This window comes from Mustela lutreola, chromosome 8, assembly GCF_030435805.1.
Source record: "Mustela lutreola isolate mMusLut2 chromosome 8, mMusLut2.pri, whole genome shotgun sequence".
In the NCBI taxonomy this organism is placed as follows: Eukaryota; Metazoa; Chordata; class Mammalia; order Carnivora; family Mustelidae; genus Mustela; species Mustela lutreola.
Genome location: NC_081297.1, coordinates 145666069 through 145687485, shown reverse-complemented (window position 1 = coordinate 145687485; position 21417 = coordinate 145666069). Strand labels below are relative to the sequence as shown.

Here is a 21417-nt window from a genome sequence, read left to right as displayed (position 1 = left end):
GCCCGTCAGCTCATGGCCACAAACCTATGAGGTAGACAGATACATGACCAAAGCCCTGATTGGCCTGACCCAGCACAGCCTGGTTATTTAAGACAGTTCTGCAAAAGATCTTGTAAAACTCCCAAACTTAGAAACTCCAGGGGCAGCCCTCCCAGGTGCCCTCCCTCTCCGGGAGCTTTGTCCTATCACTCAGTAAACTTTGGTTTGATGTCCACCTCTCTTCTTCTGGAATCTACCTCTTCATTCCTCAAAGCGGCGTGACCAAGAACCACGGGCACCAAGAGGACAAAAATCCTGTAACATTAAGAAGGAAAGAAAGAGACAGGAAAGGGGCCAATGTGTAGATGGTGGAGCGCTGCCTGGGTCACGTGGTAGGAAGTGGCCTCTGGGGCTAGGAGGTTCAGAAAGGCTCAGGGGGTGTCTTGTTGCTGGCCAGTGCCAGGCTCGCTGTCTCCCTGTGGTGTCTGGTCTGCGGAAACCCCTTCCAGCCTCACCAGCGCTTGGTGTGAAGGGGGACGTGTGTGAGCGCGGGTGTACAGGGGAAGGGGATGAGGGCAAGGACTGACAGGCGGATGGGGAAGAGCAGGAGGCTGGAGGCCCGCGCCACTGGCCAGCACCCGTTCAGAAACCTCCAGCAGTGATTGTAGGCGCAATGCTACTTTCCAAACAATTTGGAAAGTGAAAAACCACTCTATTTCTTTGTGGTCTCTCTCAGTTCCTATCCATAGGTGCTGGAATCATACAGTCCCCACCATTTTGTGTCCTGCTTTCCCTTTGACCATTTTAGCTGAAGCACTTTCCCAGGTTGCTGCACCGTCCTCCTGATTATTCTCCAGTTGGAACCAGCGCCCGCCTGGGTTGGGGGGGACCTGGTTTCTAATTCTGGCTCTGCCACTTACTCTCTTTACTCCAGCCATTCCCCCCCAGCCCCGAGCAAGTTGCTGGGGCGCTGGCTGCAGACCCTCCCTTGGGTGTAGCCTTTTCGCACTCTCCAGGAGGACCCCGGGAAGCAGTGCTTGGAAAGCGCTGGGGGAAGTGCGTCATGAAGGTCAGCAGTTTTAGTCTTTATTCTCTCTGTCTGTGGAATGGGGCTGACACCCCAGCAGGCAAGGTCTGGTGAGAACTAGAAATAAAGTGTTCCATTGTGCAGTGCCCGGGCCGCTCTCCCTGACTGCACGGTCCACACACACTCTCACACGCACTCTCTGCGGCTCCGTCCACACACACACACACACACACACACACGCACGCACTCCCCGCGGCTCCGTCCACACACACACGAACTCACTCTCTCTCTCTGTCCGGCTTAAACTAAGCGGCTCAGGAGCGATCTGCACTTGTGGCGGGAATCTGAGGAAGCCGGGTTGACACTGGCATCCCTGAGCGCCCCAGGGGAGGAAACTTCCCGAACTCCCAGTCAGGTGTGGCGCTGCCTTCCCGCGCTCCCCGCGCATGGGTTTCAGCAGAGCCACAGGGCTCTAGCCCCGGTGAACGACCCCGCGAAGCACAGCTCGGGAGCGACCCCGGGACGGTGACCCCGTACCCTAGCTCTTGCTTAAGTAGGCACTCCCCCTTTGATGGACGGGAGTCGCCGCCAATGGCGCCCGGGGGCGGTCCTTCGGTGCAGCAGGGGGAGGGCCGCCTCCTGGGGCCCTGGTCCAATCTGGGCTGCCGGAGGGGCCGTGGGGCGGGGCCCGGCGCCCAGCAGCCAATGGGACGAGCACAGCGGGCGCGGCGGGGGCGGAGCGCTGGTGGCTGGCGGCAGCTGCGGCCGCGGCGGGGCAGGGCAGGGCTGAGGAGCGCGGCCGGAGCGAGGGCGGCAGCCGGACCCGGAGACGCCGTCGCGGCCGGAGCGGGTGAGCGGCGAGCCGGGAGGAGAGCGGCGGCCGAGGTGAGGGGCGCGCCGCGACGGTTGGGGCGCCGCGGGCGGTCGGCGGGGCCCGCGCCCTGTCAGGCCGCTGCGCCGGGGCCGCGCTCCGCGCTCCGCGCCGGGGGGAAGCCTCTGCGGCCGCGCGGCCGGCGCGCGGACTTCCTGTCGCCGTGGGAGGGGGCGTGCTCGGGGGCCGCGGCGGGCGCCGCAGGGCGGGTGGGCGCCGCCGGCGCGGGCTCGGCGCGGGGCTCCGGGCGCCCGCGGGCGAGTTCTCGGGCGGGGGTCGCGGGCGAGCGGAGTGCGGCGGCGGCGCCCGCGGGCTGGGAGCTGCCGCCCAGGGGCAGGTGGGCGGCTGCGGGGCGGCTCGGGGAGGAGCCGCGAGCGCGCTGCGGGGAGCCCGCGGGGCCGAGGGGCGCCGAGGTGCGCTGCGGGACCCGCGGGAGGCGAGGGCGGCTGCGGGAGCGGCGCCGGAGCCCGGGGGTGGCTGGTGAGCGCCAGTTGGAGGGCAGGGCCGGGTCCGACGGGTGGCGGGGGCAGGCGGGACGCGGACGCGGATGAGCTTATGGGGGCCCTTCGACGACCGGCCTTCCTTCGCTTCCTTTCCACCCTCCGCGTGCCTCTGCTGGCTCCACGGGGGTGGGCGGCGAGGCCTGCCTTGTGAGCAGCCCCTAGGGCCGGGGGCACTGGCAGGAGAGGCTGGGGCTGTTCGCCCGCTCCGCCCTCGGGGTTTCCCACAGTCACCGATTCTTGGAACCGTGAGCGCCTTCTCCCTTCTGGGGTTTCCGAGCCTGCCGGGTCATCGGAGGGCTCCGGGCTGGAGAAGTAGCGATTTCTGTCCTCTGATCTCATTGGTCCGTTGGGCTTTTGGCTCCACCAGAGAAGGGCGATTTCCCTTTCGGACGGACTTGGTCGGGAGAGCAGGTTGTGCGCCTCCTTGCACCCCTCCCCCCACCCCCCGCGCAGCTCTAGCCTCTGACGATGCTGCTGTCCAGTTGGATGCCCAGGGGAAGGCGGCCTTCAAGGTGGGGTGTGTGTCATCATTCCGGAGCCTTCTCTGCCGCAGCTGTCCTGTGTTTTTTTGTGGTGAAAGGGTAGGCTGCCCAGAGTCTCCACGGCTACTCATCACACTGTTTACCAAACACTCCCTGGCTGTTCTGATGAAAATCAAGAGAACTGCTAAAGGAATTCAAACCTGAGCTGCTGTCAGTGAGCTCACAGCTTCCTTCCCTGCTCTGCAGTTCCTCCCTCCGCAGTTGGATGCTGAAATTCTCTTTTAATCCTCCTGGGATTGCCAGTTTGGCGCCCAGGGCCAGGAAACCAACCAGGTGGGGGCTGTTGAATGCCAGCCCTCCCGTTCTGGCCCCAAATGTTCTTACTCCACTTGATTCACAAGCCTGGTTGCAGCCTCCGCATAGAGGCATTGAACAGGAGCCAGTGCAACTTGGGTTTCTCTTGATTCACATGGGATACTCATCTGTGTGCATTTTAACTTAATTCTGGAGCTCGGCAATCAATCTCCTGGGTGAGGTTATGCTAGTTAAGATACGAGGCCACATCAAAAACTTTTCTGTGGTGTGTGATTTTCTTTTGACAATTGTCTTCAAGCTTTAAAGAAACTGGCCGGTATAGGCTGATGTATTTATTACTTGGGAAAGTAACATAACCCAGAGGGATAGAAGCGTGATTAGGTCTGCACTCTTGCTTCACTTTGTCGAAGAATAAGAACTCATTGGAATGGAAACAGCTCATGCTGTTTGGGCACTGGAACTTTATTTCTCTCAGTCTTAAATATATGAGAGGTCATAATATTTAAATAACCTAAAAGTATGCATATGTAAAAAGCCTTGTCTGGGTTTCGGACTTAGGCTGAGAGATAAGGTTGTCTTTCCTTAGTCCCGGATGCCTAAACAGATCTCTGATAGCCAGACCATTCCTGGGGTGGGAGCTGAGGGGCATTTGTCCTTCACCTTTTCATTTTCTTCCCTATTCACTTGAAAGTTGTAGACTTTCACTTGAATTCACTTGAAACTTGTAGACCGAGTTAAGGCCATGATGCTCAGGCTTCCTGCTTGTGACAGGGTCATCACCTGGTTCCAGGATGTTACGGAATATCAAAAAGATTTCATAGATTCCTTAATAATAGTAATGGTGCCTTGTCTTTAGAGATTGGGTAGCATTTACCAAGGGCTTTCTGGCCACCCTCACCTGAACCTTGCAGCTGACTCGTGCCTGCCTTATCTGTCATCAGATTGTCATGGCCGCTTTGCGGAGGCCACCCTGTAGATTATGGGGTAATGACCACATTCATGTGAGCCGTAGTGCTGGCTCAGTTTTTTCCCCAATTAGGTTGTTTGGAACTGCCACACCTGAGAACAGCACGGCCATGCCTCAGTTATGAAGTCAGTGTGCATTCCACAGGTAGAGACCTTTCTTTATGGCCCTGGCAGTGATCCTTCACATACCTGAACGCATCTTAGTGCCTGAAACCCGACCCCGGATGGGTCCCAGTGCTGGTGTCTGGGATGGCTGTGTAGGATTCCTTCAAATACTTAGTATTCAGATGATTATGTTCTGTCTGCTGACTGGAGACAGTCTTAAAAGAGGAATTCTCGAAGTATACTGAGAAGCATTCTGTGCCATGCAACATTCTTGGCATACGTGCAGTTCCAAAGATAACTGTTAGAAGCACTGGCCATCTAAGACCACACGGGTTGGTAGTTTGATTAAAAGCACATAAAACAACAACAGTCTCCTTTCTTTATGTATTGATTTCTTTTTGTTCCCATGATTGCACATTTATGTTTGTTTGGTAAAATAGCACCATGTAATCCATTTTTTTATTTCCTAGAATAAAATCTTCATTTTGTTTTTAATTAATTTAAAACTTATTAAATTTAAAATTTATTTGCTTATTTTAGAGGCAGAGTGTGCGTGTGTGGGTAGTGGTGCTGAGGGCGCATAGGGTAGGGCAGGGCAGAGGGAGAGGGAGAGAATCCCAAGCAGACTTGATGCTGAGCACTGAACCTGATGCAGGGCTCTATCCCAGGACCCCGAGATCATGACCAGAGCCAAAACCAAGAGTCAGGGGCGCCTGGGTGGCTCAGTGGGTTAAAGCCTTTGCCTTCGGCTCAGGTCACGATCCCAGGGTCCTGAGATCGAGCCCTGCATCATCGGGCTCTTTGCTCGGCAGGGAGCCTACTTCCTCCTCTCTCTCTGCCTGCCTCTCTGCCTACTTGTTTCTATAAAATAAATAAATAAATAAATAAAATCTTTAAAAAAAAAAAAAAAACCAAGAGTCAGACACTCAACTGACTGAGCCACTGAGGCACCCTTAATTAATTTATTTATTTTTTCGTTCTTTTTATTTTTATTTTTTTAAGTTTTTATTTATTTGACAGAGATCACAAGTAGGCAGAGAGGCAGGCGGAGAGAGACTGGGAAGCAGGCTCCCTGCTGCGCAGAGAGCCCAATGCGGGGCTCGATCCCAGGATTGAGATCATGACCTGAGCTGAACACAGAGGCTTTAACCCACTGAGCCTCCCAGACACCCCTCGTTCTTTCTTTTTAAAGTAATCTCCACACCCAGTGTGGAGCCCCACACAGGACTCAAACTCACAACCCTGAGATCAATACCTAAGCTGAGGTCAAGAATTGGATGCTTAACTGACTGGGCCACCTGGGTGCTCCTTAAAGATATTTATTTATTTATTTATTTATTTATTTTTAAAAAAAAGTGTCTTTTTTTTTTTTTAAGAATTTATTTATTTATTTGATAGACAGAGATCACAAGTAGGCAGAGAGGCAGGCAGAGAGAGAGAGGAGGAAGCAGGCTCCCCGCTGAGCAGAGAGCCCCACGCGGGGCTCGATCCCAGGACCCCGAGATCATGACCCGAGCCGAAGGCAGAGGCTTTAACCCACTGAGCCACCCAGGCACCCCATATTTATTTATTTTTTAAAAAAGATTTTATTTGTTTGACAGAGAGAGACAGCAAGAACATAAGCAGGGGGAGTGGGAGAAGGAGAAGTAGGCGTCCCACTGAGCAGGGAGTTGGATGCCAGGCTTGATCCCAGGACCCTGGGACCATGACCTGAGCCAAAGGCAGACACTTAACAACTGAGTCACCCAGGCTTCCCAAGAATTTGTTTTTAAGTAATCTCTACCCCCCCAGTGTGGGGCTCAAGCTCACAACCCCAAGATTAAGAGTCACATGCTCCACTGACTGAGCCAGCCAGGTGCCCCAAAGTCTTAATTTTTTTATTTTTATTTATTTATTTATTTATTTTTTTAAAAGATTTTATTTATTTATTTGTCAGAGAGAGAGGAGTGAGAGTGAGCACAGGCAGACAGAGTGGCAGGCAGAGGCAGAGGGAGAAGCAGGCTCCCTGCCAAGCAAGGAGCCCGATGTGGGACTAGATCCCAGGACGTTGGGATCATGACCCCGGCTGAAGGCAGCTGCTTAACCAACTGAGCCACCCAGGTGCCCCCCATCTTTATTTTTTAATTGAGAAATATTTGACATACATTAATGTGTATTTAATTTCTTTTAAAAAATGTCCATATCAAAACTATAGGAGTGTTTCTTGGCTGCAGGCACCAAACTAGGTAGAGAAGGGGTTACAGAAATGAAGGAAAAGCTGTCTCAACCAGCAAAGACCTCAGCAGGAAGCCTTGAGAAGACTGAGGGTAGAAACTTTGCTATGACTTTAGCAACCACACGTGCCACGACTTGTGTAACACACTCTGTGGCCGTTTGAGATTTGTGTGACTTTTGTCCTCCCTAGAAATTTGGTATGGTGGGGTGGGCGGAGCATGGTTGGAGAGGAGGAGCCCTGGGCCAGCCTTCCTCTCACTAACCTTGAGGCCTAGAACAGTCACATTCTTAGGGTCTCAGTTTGTTTGTTTTAAAGACTTTAGTTATTTATTTGACAGAGAGAAAGATGACAAGCAGGCAGAGAGAGAGGGGGAAGCAGGCTCCCTGTTGAGCAGACAGCCACACTGAGCCACCCTGGTGCCCTGGGTCTCAGTTTTTATATTTGTAGGATGAGGGGCCGAGAGGTTCTTAACCTTTTGAGAATCTGATAAAAATTGTGGCCTCCTTTCCAGAAAGCATGCAGTTTCAGAGGCCAGGGCCAGATTTAGGACTCTGGGATCACCCCATCTCTAAGCTCCCTCTCACCGATGATATTCTATAATCTTATTTTCTCGGTCATCTTTGAGCTAATAATAATGTAACTTGTGTTTATAGAGGACACATTCCAAAGCTTTTTCACCTCTTGTCTTTTTTGTCCTTAAAACATTTCTGAGTGGCGTGGGTGGTGATGGATATTCCTTCTTGTGATGAAGAAAGGGATACAGGACTGGCCACCACTCTGGTAGGATCCCCCGGTGAGAGGCTTGTAGTGGGACCAGAACTGGGACACCTGGTTGCCAGCTTGGGGTTTTTCCATTAGGTTTTGCTTCCTTGGTGGTTGTCATTACGAGTTTTGTTTGGCTGTGTAAATATCCCAGAATGTGTCACTTACAGAGGAAACTCTTTGCTCATCTGCTGAAAGGACTATTTCTTGGTCTGAATTTGGATCACTAAACACCTTTCTGCCTGACTGTCAAAAAGACACTTATTTTGTTTTTGTTATTTTTTCTTGCCATATTTTTCATAGGGTTCACATTTGTAGGACTTTGGTGTTTTGAGCAGACTTGTTTAACGTTTATTGATTAAAGTACACATTGAAATGATTGCTTCTCAGTTGCTTAGCAGTTGAAACACTTGTGAAATAAATGTTAAGTGAAAACTCTAAATGTTTGACTTGTTCCATCCAAATATGTACTTGCAGAAGAGACTCCCAGCCTGTGAGCTGCTGGGTGGGCTTAGAGTCGGGTGTGGGTTGTGGCAATGATGATGACTACCCAGCAGTGGCTTCTTGTGGCCTTCTGGGCAGATTCTGAATATGGAAGGGACTGATTTTTTTTTTAGTTTATTAACAGCACAGGGTCTTAGTTATGTAAAGAGTTTATGTATCCAAAAGAACACGGAATTTTAAAGACTCACAGATGTTAGGTGATTTATTACTCATGAAAAGAATCTTCATAGTAAAGATGATTTGAATACTCAGATATGGAAGTATAGGATGGTATACAGTAGGTATCACTCAAATGTGGTATGAGTCTCTGTGTGGTCCTGTCTCCTGTCTTCCTGTTATGTTATTCATTGTCCAGACATGGAAACAGGTGATTTGTTTGTTTCATGATGCATTTCTTTAGGATACCCACAAGAACGAGGCAGACACACATGGTCTCCCTGATACTGAACCGAAAGCCCGATGCCACGTGTCAGCTTCCTTAAATGCGTTGCTCCCCAGAGAGAGGAATTGGTGGAGGCTGAAGGCAGAAGTGAATTCTGAGCATTTGGAAGTTACCAAAAGTAGAAGCCTGGTCAGGAAATGATGCTGTTGGAGGGCAAGGCCCATGACGAAGGGTAAGCGCCAGGCTGCAGCCACCTTGCAGGGACAGTGTCTGGTTAAACATGTGATCTACCGTAATGTCTCCTTCATTAGCTCTACTGGTCTTTATAAGCCCTCACTCTGACCAGGAGACTTGCATCCATAGGTTGGCCCTTCTCTTCCAGGGGCTACCTGTCTGTGATTTAGATATTGATAGAGTGGCAGGGCTGTCACTTGGAAACTCCATTGTCTGCTGTGTCGAAGTGCTTGTTTGTTTGTTTGTTTGTTTTTTTTTAAAGATTTTATTTATTTATTTGACAGAGAGAGATCACAAGTAGGGAGAGAGGCAGGCAGAGAGAGAGAGAGGAGAAAGCAGGCTCCCCGCCGAGCAGAGAGCCTGATGCGGGACTCGATCCCAGGACCCTGAGATCATGACCTGAGCCGAAGGCAGTGGCTCAACCCACTGAGCCACTCAGGCGCCCCGAAGTGCTTGTTTTTTTATTTTACTTTTCCTCCTGGGGCTGTGTTTGGGGACATGGGCAAGGTGGGCCCAAGGAGGGGCGGCGTCCTGGCTGCTGTGTGTGCAGTGCACCTGGCCCTGCCCACAGGGCCTTGGGATCTGGGATCCCAAGATGAAGGCGACTCTTGGGCTCTGTATTGGCAGCTCAGTCAGGAGGTGGACCTGGAAGCCATCACATTTCATTGCGACAGTAGCAGATGGGCCTGTGTACAAAATGGAGGGAGGGGACAGAAGTGGGAGGGTCTGACTGCCCTAGAACACTGCAGAGAGCTGACCTTCAGGCAGGTGTCTCTGGAGCTGGTGATGCCTGGAAGGAGAATGGCAGGCAGAGGTGCAGAGCTGTGAAGAATGTGGGGGTGCGAGTGGCTTAGTGTGAGATGAGCCACTTGAGGTGGAAGGAGGGGAGGCTGGGTGCAGGCTTCAGGCTGGAACCTGCCTCGCATGCCTGGTTCGGAGTCCGATGGGGGCTGTTTCAGGGCGGACACAGCAGGTATCTGTGTCTCTGCACAGAGAGGAAACCTCCGTTGAGAGGTGAGGGATGCAGTCAGCAAGGGGTGATCCTGGTGGCTCATTTTAACAATCGCCAGTGTCCCTGGAGGCTCGGAGAGTACCACTGAAGTTTCCAGGAAGCACTGGCTCTCCAATGAGAGGGGCTTCCAGAGTGGGACTGGCAGCAGTTTTGCCTCAGTGTCTTTGCCTGCGTTTGTGTTTTTCATTGGTAACAAGGTGGTTCCTGGGTTCTGCTGCCCTTCCTGTGTGGTCTTTGGTCACAGATCCATGCAGTCAGGAGGTAACTTTCACTGCCAGAAGGAAGGTCATATTGCAGTAAGGTGTAGGAGGTAACATGGTTTCAGAGTCCCACAGCCCGGGCTGGAGTTCGCTTCTACCACTAGGTAACAGGGTGGCCCTTCCTTGGCCACATGCTTCAGCATCTTCAGAACTGGGATGTTGACAGCCTCCTCATCCTCCAGCTGAGGACCTTGCTTTGGTGACTCTGGGTCATAAGTGTGATGGCAGGGTTGTTGATGTGGGCGAGGCCACCAGCCCTGCATGGAGTCCCCTCCCTCCCATCCTGGCACTTGCCAGGCCTTCTTGCCACCTTTCTGCATCTGCCTTCCTGTTGGGTTGAGGGCCTAGGCTGGTCCTATCGCCTCCGGGTTGTGAGGGCACCCCAGCCTCGCTGAAGCCTTGCTCCTTCTGGGTTGGCGATTCTGTGGCCAAGTTGAATGTTCTAGGTTGGAGAAATCCTGTGACTGGAGGCGCGTGAGGGTGGTGGTGGCTCACGCCAAGGTGGTGAGAAATGTCAGGACTTGAGAAGGTGAGTTGTCAGGTCGTGTGCACGGGTCACATGCTCAAGATAGCTGAATGCAGACAGCGATGGTAGTTAAGGCTGCAGAACTGTGGAAAGTTTCTCCTCGTTTCCCAGACTGCACCATTACCCTTTTACTTTAGAAATAGTATGTAAGTAATAACCTGATTTGAGAATGGAAATAAATGTATATAAAAACGGCTTGGTTGCATTTGCAGTTCACCAGAACTTTCCCATAGCTTGCATTTTGTTTCCAGCCCTTTTGGTTGGCTCCCTTCTTTCTTGCTCACAGGAGAAGAGGAGGGACTGGAGGGTTGGTGGTTTTGCCTGAGACCAGCCGGCCAGGACCCCACAAGGACCTCCACCCTAATTTGGGCTTCCAGGGAGCCCAGGTACGGGGCCCTGGCTGGCGCCTGCCTGCAGTCTTTAACAGACAGAATGAACTGCGCCTACTGTTTTGAAGTTTCCTATTCAATTGAATGAAATTTTTAAGTGATGCCCAGACCATGGTTTGTGAACATTTTCATATATATATATTTTAAGTTTATTTATTTATTTGACAGAGAGACACACAGAGGGAAACAAACAGGGGGAGTGGGAGAGGGAGAAGCAGGCCTCCCGCCGAGGAGGGAGCCCAGTGTGGGGCTTGATCCCATGACCCTGGGATCAAGGCCCAAGCCAAAGGCAGACTCTTTTTTTTTTTTAAAGATTTTATTTATTTATTTGACAGAGATCACAAGTAGGCGGAGAGGCAGGCAGAGAGAGAGAGAGAGGGAAGCAGACTCCCTGCTGAGCAGAGAGCCTGATGTGGGCCTCGATCCCAGGACCCTGAGATCATGACCTGAGCCGAAGGCAGTGGCTTAACCCACTGAGCCACCCAGGCGCCCCAAAGGCAGACTCTTAACGACTGAGCCACCCAGGAGCCCAACATGTTCATATTTTAAACTATGTGTTCCATTGTACTCAATTATGTTGTCGCCAACTGAGTGTGCCAAGTCTGTGAGTTGTGGTCTTCAGAGGAGCCACAGAGCAGGCTGTGCTCCCGGCATGGACCTCTGAGGCCCTTATTACTGGGTTTTGTAGCTGACTGGTTGCTGGAGGCTGGAGCTGGCCTGCCGGGATGCTGTTTAGCTTGGTGGTGACAGTGTTTTAATTAAGGTGGCACCTGTGACATCCGCACCAGCTAATGCATCATCAGCTGAGTCTGGGCGGGTGCCAGTGAGGAGGCCTGTGACAGTGGGGGTCAGTCAGGGCTGGGGGGTCACCATCTGGGTCAAGCCCCTGGGTTCTGGGGTTTCTGAGGGATCATATAAGAAGCTTTACATTCCTGCTCATTTCATTCTTGGAGCAAGATAGCATTAACTCCATTTTACACGTAAGTAAGTGAAAGTTCTGAGATACATGACCTTCCTAGGGCACCGTCATGCGATGACCTTCCACGGAGAAGGTCGAGAGGCGGCCTTCCACTGGACTCTGAAGCCACATTCTTTTTTTTTTTTTTTTTTAAAGTAAACTCTATGCCCAACCTGGGGCTTGAACTCACGACCCTGAGATCAAGCGGTGCATGCTCTACCAGCTGAGCCAGCCAGGCACCCCTGAAGCCACGCTCTTGCCACTTATCTTGCTTCCTTGAATAAGTGGATTCTGAGTCACTCACCCTCATATGAAAATAAACCTTAAACGATAATCTTCCCTCCCCACCCCTCAGAAACAGAAAAGAGGAAAGTTATATGAAAATAAACCTTAAACGTTAATCTTCCCTCCCCACCCCTCAGAAACAGAAAAGAGGAAAGTTATGTGGTCTTCTAAGATAGGATCTCTGCCTGCCACTAACTTGGTTAAGATAACCTGAAAGTTTGCAGCAGTTTACACAGCGGGCAGATAAGGGCAGAAAAGGGAGAGGCTTCTCCACAGCCCAGCTGTTAGGTGTGTGGCCAGGGCGGCGGCTGTCGTCCACCTGTCCATCGTCTCTGCGGCGCCTGTCCTGTCCCGCTGCCGACTGGGAGCAGGGGGCACAGCATGCCTGGGGAGGCCAGAGCTCCCTGCTTAGTTGTGCCCTTTCCTTACCTTCCACTAGCTGTATTTTGAAAGGTGTCATAAGCTGTTCAAAAGCAGCGATTTGAAAGAGAAGAAATTATGTTTCTGTAGAGCATTCATTTTGCACTATGTAAAATTGTGAAAGATCTTCACATTTTGTTGACATTGTGGTATCAATTGAAGATCAGTTGTTGAGGTAAATTAGAGCAGATGGTTGTTTTATGCTTGTGGTAATTGTCGGAAGGCTTTTCCTCCCATTCTTGTCTTTTAGTTCTTTAATTTTTTTTTTTTTAAGTTCTTTTAAATATTGAAGGTGCAGCATAGAATTTTCTGAATAAAGGCTCTTGGGGCGCCTGGGTGGCTTAGTGGGTTAAGCCTCTGCCTTTGGCTCAGGTCATGATCTCAGGGTCCTGGGATCAAGTGCCCTGTCAGGCTCTCTGTTCACCAGGAAGCCTGCTTCCCGCGCCCCCTCCCCTGCCCTCCACCCCTTCCCCCTCACCCCCCACCCCTGTGCCTGTCTCTCTGCCTACTTGTGCACTCTCTCTCTGTTAAATAAATAAAATCTTAAAAAAAAAATGAATAAAGAACTCTTTTTTGTTTTACCTTCCACATGCATAGAGAGGTTTTTAATGTACCTTAGAAGGAGTAGCTGCCACCCATTAGCTGCCTGCTTTGTTCCAGGCTTCAGAAGAGGCAGGAGGTGCATTTCCTCTGTGTACCTCTGAGGTTACTAGTTGGAGTGCAGGGACTCTGTAGGTAGTGAGATAGTGTGCCTAGTCCAAGGTCATTCAGGTTGTCAGAACAGTGGCTCTGAAGCCAGCGTTGACCACACGTGCCTGCTTCTTTTTCACTGTTTCGCTGTTAGGATTGTATTGTTGAGATCCACTTAAATATTTTATAAGATATTTTCTGGGTTTTTACTGTTGCCTTTAACAAGACCTTTAGTGATTGCATAATCCTGTGGATGTAATGAGATTAAACCATTTCCCTATTGCTGGCCATTTTAGGTAATTTCCAACTTTTTTTACTGTTGTAGATGAATTTGTAGTTTACAGGTTTATTTTCCTTTCTTCATTTGTGTGATTAGATTAGTTCCTGGGAATAAATTCTCAGAAATAGAAATCCTGGATTAAAGGATATGAGCATCTTAGAGGGTTTGAATGCCTCCTCTGTTGCTCTGGGTTTATTTTTCTGATATTTATGGGTGAAAGTATTGAGGGACTCTTTCTTGTTAACATGCCTTGGCCTCTAGAACTTCCAAGTGTCTGTGAGATAAGAAACTTTAGTGAGGTTTTCTCAAATGAGTCACATTTCCTTTCTGGGTTTCTGGATATCATTTTACTTAGATGCTTTCTTTTCATAAGCGAGAAACAGTCTTTGAAAAAGCCTTTCTACTGTGTTTATAATCACCCAAGCTCATGTTCGACATTCCCAAGGCTGTAAGTGTTTGTGGTTGCATTTCTTCGTCAGCCCAGTGGTCCTGATACTCGGAAGCACAGCATCTCTTTGAACTTGTTCTCTTCTTTTCCTCATTTACAGTGTGTGTATTGGGAAGGACATTGTGCCACGTTGTTGCTGCCAGGGTCATCGGTATGGCGGGACAGCCCAGGGGTCTAGCGACCCTGCAGATTTTACCTTGTGTATCTTCTAGAGGCTGCTCTCACAGATGCTCCTGGTGCTGTTAGTTGTTAGAGACCATCATCTCAGAGAACATTCTAGGAGGTTTTTAATGTTGGTACTTACCCTCCTTGTTTTTGTGTTTGTTTTTTCTGTTGGGAAGTTGCTGTGTCCTGTCCTGCTCTTCACAGTGTCCCTTCACTGTGGCCTGGCTGGCTTCTTCTACTGTCCCTTCCCGATCCACCCTGAGACTGAGGGAGTCCTGTTTTCCTGGGGGCTCCTTTTCCAGGGTCTGCAGAAGAAAACATGTTTTATGAGGGATGAGGAGGGGCTCAGGTGGAAGCAGTGCTGGGCCTCAGTGCCTAGTCCCTGGGACTCCTGCTGGGCCTCCATCACATCCTCTGTCTCTGGGGTGGGCAGGGCCTGCTTCCCTTTAGTTCTCTGGCCCCTGGGGGGACAAAAACTCTATTCTCGGTTCCTCTTATCCTAGGGTAGAAAGGCTGACGTCCACAACAAAGCAAGAGGTTACTGCACTGAGGTAGAAGTAAGAGGAAATGATCACAACACAGAAGCGTGACAGGAGTGTTGCCTCTCAGACACAAAGTGGGTTTTGCTGCCAGCACGGCGGGGCTTGGCTTGGTGCTGTCCTTCCCCACTCAAGTTTATTCTGTCAGTAAACCCAGATTTTAGACTCCTGCTTTGCTCTGAGCTTGGCCTTCTGTGTTTGTATCACGAAGTATGGGAATTGTACTTTGCCCCGCTTTCCACAGATGTGTAAGTGTGCCTAGGTTGGCCGTTGCCTAGGCAACCGGCTGAACCTTTGGTTGTGTGTGTGGTGAAGGCTCTGGCAGGCTCTGAAGGCTCTGAAGGCTCAGGCATCCTGGCAGCTTCTTAGCCAACCTGGATGGTGACTACCAAGCCCCAGAGGCACGGGCGCTTAGCTTCGCTTTGTCTTTTCCACACTTCCTGTTTTCCTTCCCGAGAAACGTCTGCTCAGCTGCCCTGCCTGGGTGCGTGCCATGGCAGGGGGCTACTTAATTTCAGGGCAGGCCCTTTGGTAACTGACCAGGAGGCATGATTCCTTAGCAGCCTGTGACCCAAGCTTTATTCAGGGCTCAGCAGGGTGCAGGTTGTTGCCTTACCTGAACTGGTTTTTTACTTTGTCATTATCATAATGATGTTTAAAAATTTAATATTTATGGAGGCTTATTTTGTGGCAGTGCCCTACTTTTCCGTGCATGATTACACTTATCCTTATGATAGCTTTGTCTTGCAGGTGGGAAGCTGGGCTTAGGTTAAGTGGCAGGCCTCAGAGCTAGGCTGGGGAGGTGTGTGCATTCTATCAGTGAGCAGCTTGGGGTTGTGGAATTCAGCAAGCTAGGCCTGAGGGCATCAGCAGAAATGTCACCAGAAAACTAAGCGTGCTCATTTTGTCCTGAACACCATCCCTTCTCTGATTGGTTCCCTTAGTGGTCAGAAATGTAACCTTTGCCTGTCCCATCAGATTGCCTTGCTCAGGGATGGAAACATGAGTGGAGACTGCTTTCAGGCCCCTACATGGTAGACAGTGTGGACACTTGAATTCAACAAATATATATGTTTTTATTGTTAGCAAAATTGCATAATCTTTTTTTTTTCTCTTCTCTAAAATTGCATAATCTTATCCTTGGTCACAAACAGTCGCCTCCTGAATGGCATTTGAGACACACATCATTTAGTGCTCGGCCTAAAGGAGGAGATCCTGGGCGCCTGGGGGGCTGACACGGTTAAGCCTCTGCCGTTGGCGCAGGTCATGATCTCCGGGTCCTGGGATGGAGCTGTGCATCTGGGCTTCTGGCTCAGCGGGGAGTCTGCTTCTCCTCTCCCTCTGCCTCTCCCCCTGTTCATGCTCTCTCTCTTTCTGTATCTGTCTCAAATGAATAAAAAAAATCTTTTTTAAAAAAGGAGATTTACATGCATACTGGTATTTTCCACATCAGACAGTTATTTTCTTATTTTAACTTTAAAGGCACTGCCCAATGGACAGAGTAAGTTGCTTTTCAAGTTTGTATCCTCTGTAGAGGGTGGGATGGAGTAGCATCTGTGATCTTGACTCGGGCTCTGACATAACAGAACCATTATTCTTTTTTTTTTTTTTTAAAGATTTTATTTATTTATTTGACAGAGAGAAATCACAAGTAGTCAGAGAGGCAGGCAGAGAGAGAGAGAGGAGGAAGCAGGCTCCCTGCTGAGCAGAGAGCCCGACGCGGGACTCGATCCCAGGACCCTGAGATCATGACCTGAGCCGAAGGCAGCGGCCCAATCCACTGAGCCACCCAGGTGCCCCAGAACCATTATTCTGACTGGAAGTTTGCAAGCTGCCATCCTCCTGGCATCAACAGCTGCTAGTTCTTTAAATATTTACATTTAATAACTTTATAGCTCTGCTTCCTTCTCCGGCTTGCCACAGCTTCATGCCAAACACAGAACTGCCCCTTTAGAGTTGTTTGGAAACATGACTACATGCCAGGGTTGAGTATCTCTGCAGCCCACGCACAGCACGGAGGATCGTCCTAGATCGGGCACATGGGACTCCTCCCCCCTCCCCGGGGCCCTCTTCTGATGGGACTCTCCCCCCAGGGCGAGCTCTCCTAAAGGCAGTGGTTGTGCCTGCCCAGAAGCTATGCATCCGCCTTGCAGATCTCTCGTGGAGACAGAGGCTCTGCGGTTCTCCCCGGCCCACCTGTAGGAGCTGTGTCGGCCTCATCCCTCGCTGGGTCCTTCTGAGGGTGGACTGGGCTTCCGTGTACACACACTTCATGCTGAGAGGGGGCCACAGGGTGGTTGTGCACAGGTAGTGTATGCGTAGAAGGAGCTTGGGTGTGCGAGCCGGAGTGTTCCCACGGTCACATGTGGGGGTGTCGCGGTGCACGGCGCTGCTCTGGATTCACTGTACGTTTGGTTTCTTGAAACAGCGGAGTCCATGCTTACTGCGTGTGTCTGGCCCTGCGGTCTCCGCTGCCCATGGCGCCCTGCAGAGCGTGGGGGGTCCCTCCCTCTTTGACAGCTGGGGTTTGGGGAGGTGTTGTCCCCTTCTCAGCTGTTCATACCACGAAACCAGTCGCACATGGTGAGGATCACTTGTAGTGCTGCATTTTATCTAAAGTCTTCTGGGGTTTGGCTAATTGAGATCCTTTAGATTTTGTTAGCATTGTGGCACAGTATAAGAAGATCGCAGGGTATATCGTGGTCTTTTTAGAGCTCTTACATTATTTCCACTTTAGCTCAGTGGACATTATCCTGGAAGATTCCCCAGTGAACAGGCTTGATGTTGACATAAGAAACTTCTTGCAGCAAAACACAGATACTCTGGCTTTGGGGTAAAAACCTCTTTCAGAATCAGGGTATTTCACTTCTTCTGCAGCCAAGCAGCACTCTAGGAACCTTTGGGGGCACATACTTCTTGTGTCTTCTTGTCCTCCAGGAGGGAAGGATACAGTGTCTTGGGTCACTGCCGCAGTCGCAGTGACCCACGGTACACTTGACTTCCCCAGTGCTGCTGTAGTGATTCCCTTCCAAGAGCAACTGCCAGGTTGGAGATGGAGATGAGCCCAGGAACTGTCTGAGGATTGCGCAGCCTTTAGTATCCCCAGCCCAGTGGGTCACAAAAGCTGGTCTGAAATGGTGTGGTTACCAAGTGAGGAAAAAGGAGGACTGTGTTGCGTGCTTCTCGCCACTCCTAGGCACCTGCTGGTCTGCTTTCCATCCTTGTAAGCTAGTTTGTATTTCCTAGAATTTTATAGAAATGGAATCATACAGTATGTACTTGTTTAAGTGTGGTTCCTTTTAGCAAAATTGTTTTGAGATTCACCCATGTTGTAGCATCCATCAGGATTTCGTTCTCTTTTATCTGGTGTGTGTTTCTGCCACAGTTCATTCACTCATTAACCTGTTGATGGACATTAGGGCTGTTCGTAGGTTGGGCCTATTACAAGTAGAGCTTCAGTGAACTTCTGTGTACAAGTCTTTGTATGTCCAAAAGCTTTCATTTCTCTTGGGTAAATACCAGAGTGGAATAGCTGGATGGTATAATGTTTAACTTTTATTTTTTTTTTTTTAAGATTTTACTTATTTATTTAACAGACAGATCACAAGTAGGCAGAGAGGCAGGCAGAGAGAGAGAAGGAAGCAGGCTCCCTGCTGAGCAGAGAGCCCCATGCAGGGCTTGATCCCGGGACCCCGGGACAATGACCCAAGCCAAAGGCGGAGGCTTTAATCCATGGAGCCATCCAGGTGCCACTATAATGTTTAACATTTTAAGACACTGCAAGGCTCTTCTGTGTTTCTAAAGTGTTGTACCATGTCACACTCCCACCAGTAGTGTGTGAGAGGTCCAGTTCTTGCGTGTCCTCTCCAACCCTTGCTGTGGGCTGTCCTTAGTTGCTGCCATTCTGGTAGGTCTGTAGTGATGTCTTATTGTGGCTTTAATTTGCATTTCCCTAATAACTAATGATATGGCCATCTTTTCCTGTGCTTGGTGAACTAGCTATTCAAATCATTTGTCTGTTTAAGAAGTTGGTTTGCTTATTGTAATACTTTTGAGATTTCTTTATTCTGGATTCTTTTTTGAGATATTCTTTATTCTTGGTGAACTAGCTATTCAAATCATTTGTCTGTTTAAGAAGTTGGTTTGCTTATTGTAATACTTTTGAGATTTCTTTATTCTGGATTCTTTTTTGAGATATTCTTTATTCTTTATTCCTTTATCAAATATGTGATTTGTAAATATTTTCTTCCCATGTGTAGTTTAGGTCTTTTCATTCTCTTAACAGTATCTTTTGAAGAGCAGAGGTTGAAATAGTTTGATGAAGTCTGTTGTACAGTTTGTATTTTTTTGGTTGGTGTCATAGCTAAAATCTTTGCCTAATCCAGGGTCACGCATATTTTCTTATATTCTCTGTAGTTTTACAGTTTTAGGTTTTAATTTTGGTCTGTGATCCATCTAGAGTTATTTTTTGTGTACGGTGTAAGGTATGGAATTCTCTTTGTATTTTCACATGTGGATAGATGTTTCTAATTGTTTCAGCACTATTTTTTGAAAAGCCCCCCCAAATTTGGGGGAAGATTTTTAGTTAGTGAAATCCAAAGGTCTGGGAATTGTGGTTCTAGGCCCACAGATCTCCTCCCTTTGGGACTGTTTATAATTCTCATCAGCCTCACACAGCCTTGCTTTTTTTTCATTTCACTTGAGACTTAAGCCCCTTGGCAGCAGGGGCCCTCTCACCTGCTCAGGTGTGAGAGGGGCTGGGAGAAGTGTGCTGGGGTCTCCTGTGGTCTCTTCCACTATTCTGGGTTTTCCAGAACCCCGGGCACAGAGCCTTTAAGGACTTCCTGGTGGGTAGGTTCTGGGCAGTGTCTTGTGTGTAGAGGTGGTTGTGGAGGCTGCCGGCTGTAAACTGATGAGGGGACAGTAAGCCGCCTGTGCCTGGCTGGAGGAGGTGGGGCCCAGGCTAGAGACGTGGAAAGGTGAATGGGGCCATGGCAATCCTGTGAGCTGCCTCAGACTAGAGCCCTCTCAGCCCAGCTCTGTCACCGTGTGCGCGAGGGGTGGGTGCTCTCTCTTCTTTTCCCTTCAGCCCAAAGGGGTCCGGGCAGCCTCCACCTTTGTACCGCTATGCGGCAGATTCTCAGGCAGCCAGAAAGTCATCTTCACCTGCTTTTTGACCTGTGTGCCCTTGGTCTTGCGTACTGCTGGCACTTCTGAAGCTCCTAGAATGAGCACTGCTGATACCATCCCCAGCACCCAACAGCAGTGGAGCTTTCCTTGGGCTCTGAGTCCTGTGTGCGTGTTTCCCATGCAATCCTTTCAACGGCCTCTGGGAGGGCTACAGCCCATTTTACAGATGGGGAAAGAGGTGCGGAGCAGGTGACCAGATGTAAGAGGTCTTTGGGCCATGCTTATCAGTTCGTTACTGAATGTTGGAGGAGGGATTTGGTTTAACATTTTTCATTAACTCTTTTGAACCAAATAGGAAGGGTGGTTTATGTTGCTCTCTTCTGAGTGTTCATTTCTTTATCAGCAGTGGGAGCAGTTGGGCTGCTGTTTGGCCAGATTAAAATTCTTTTAGTGACTCCCTGTTGCCATCACAATAAAGTCCAAGCTTGTGATCTGGCCCCTGCTCACCCCTTCAGCCTTATCTCTTGCCCCATTTGAGTTTTGTGTGTTTCTCCCTTTCCATAGATCTGTTACCTCTGCTGCAAATGCCCTATCTTCCGTCTTTGCCTGCTGAACTCCTCCTCAGCCTTCAAAACTCAACACTACTTTTACCCCCATCCCCCAACCCTGGTCCTGCAGAGTACAAGGCTCTTACCTGTCCCAGTGTATCTCATATATGGTATGATTGCCGGCTGCTCTGCTGGGCTGGGATCTCAGGGTCATGGAGGCAGGGACTGTCTTTTATATTGGAATCCACGGTTCTTAGGTCTGTGCTGGTGTATAATAGGCACATAGATGTGTGTGGGATGAATGAGTGTGGCGTGAGTAATATGTGGACCCTCAGTTGTCAGGGCCGCCTTAGTAGGGAAAGTAACATGGACTCACTGCAGAAATTAGGTGTATTTAAAAACCATCACTCAATGATTCCTTTAAATCCTGAGCCAGGCTTACATAGATCTTTTTTCTTTCCTCTTGGAGAATGAGTTTTCTATTGTGTTAAGAAGCACAACAATTTTTTTGACTGTTTTTTAGATCATGGATTTAAATATGTGCATTTCCCTTCCAAATGTGTGTAATGGCATATTTTTTATGCAGACTCAGTAAATAATGTGAATTTTTGAAAATGCTTCTTTGGAGCTTTAGAGCCAACATGGATTAAGAGTAGTTTGGTGTCTCTCTTTGAAAGAGAAGGAAGTCTGATAAGAAACATTAACTGGGGGATGCCTGGGTGGCTCGGTGGGTTAGGCCGCTGCCTTCGGCTCAGGTCATGATCTCAGGGTCCTGGGATCGAGTCCTGCATCGGGCTCTCTGCTCAGCAGGGAGCCTGCTTCCCTCTCTCTCACTCTGCCTGCCTCTCCATCTACTTGTGATTTCTCTCTGTCAAATAAATAAATAAAATCTTAAAAAAAAAAAAAAGAAACATTAACTGGGTTTATTTTAGTACGAGAGTTATTTAGAAATGTTTTGCTGCATTTCATTCTAGTCCACACGCCATGACTACACGAGTTTACTCCTGAGCCGCTGTGGTTCTAGGAGCAGCTAGACTACTGGCCAGCGAGTGCTGAGGCTGGATTCGTAGGGGTTTGTGAGATAGGAACCTTTGAATTAAATTTTCAGTTCATTGCAGAATGTATTTTCCCCTTGAGTTACTAGGAGGCCAGAATCCTCGATCTCACTTGTCTACTTTTTTATTTGGAGGGGGAGACGGTGGAGGGAGGTATAGAAGGTTAGGTTATATCTTTATGAAAATGAGTTCAAGTTTTATTGGGCTGTGGTCCACTCCTGTTCTTGGCACATGCCTAACTTCTGAACATGGCACCAGTGGGGGTGGGTAGGTCTTGTTCCTGAACTCAGGGTGGTCTTGAACCACCACAGTAGGTGGCCAGTGAGGTCCCTGAGGGGAAACGCCGGCTGCATTTAGGGATGTCATC

At 49.6% G+C, this 21417-nt stretch overlaps 1 protein-coding gene across 3 annotated transcripts in view; it reads left to right on the top strand.

Annotated features, from left to right (window-relative positions):
• The first annotated feature begins 1758 nt into the window (after positions 1-1758).
• Positions 1759-21417, top strand: part of PACSIN2 (protein kinase C and casein kinase substrate in neurons 2) — a 135571-nt gene continuing 115912 nt past the window's right edge. The window contains exon 1 of one of the 3 annotated variants that reach the window (XM_059187175.1): positions 1759-1891. The gene's annotated coding sequence lies outside the window, so the exon portion shown is untranslated. The remainder of the gene's footprint in view (positions 1892-21417) is intronic. The other 2 variants (XM_059187185.1, XM_059187182.1) reach the window with 2 other exon arrangements.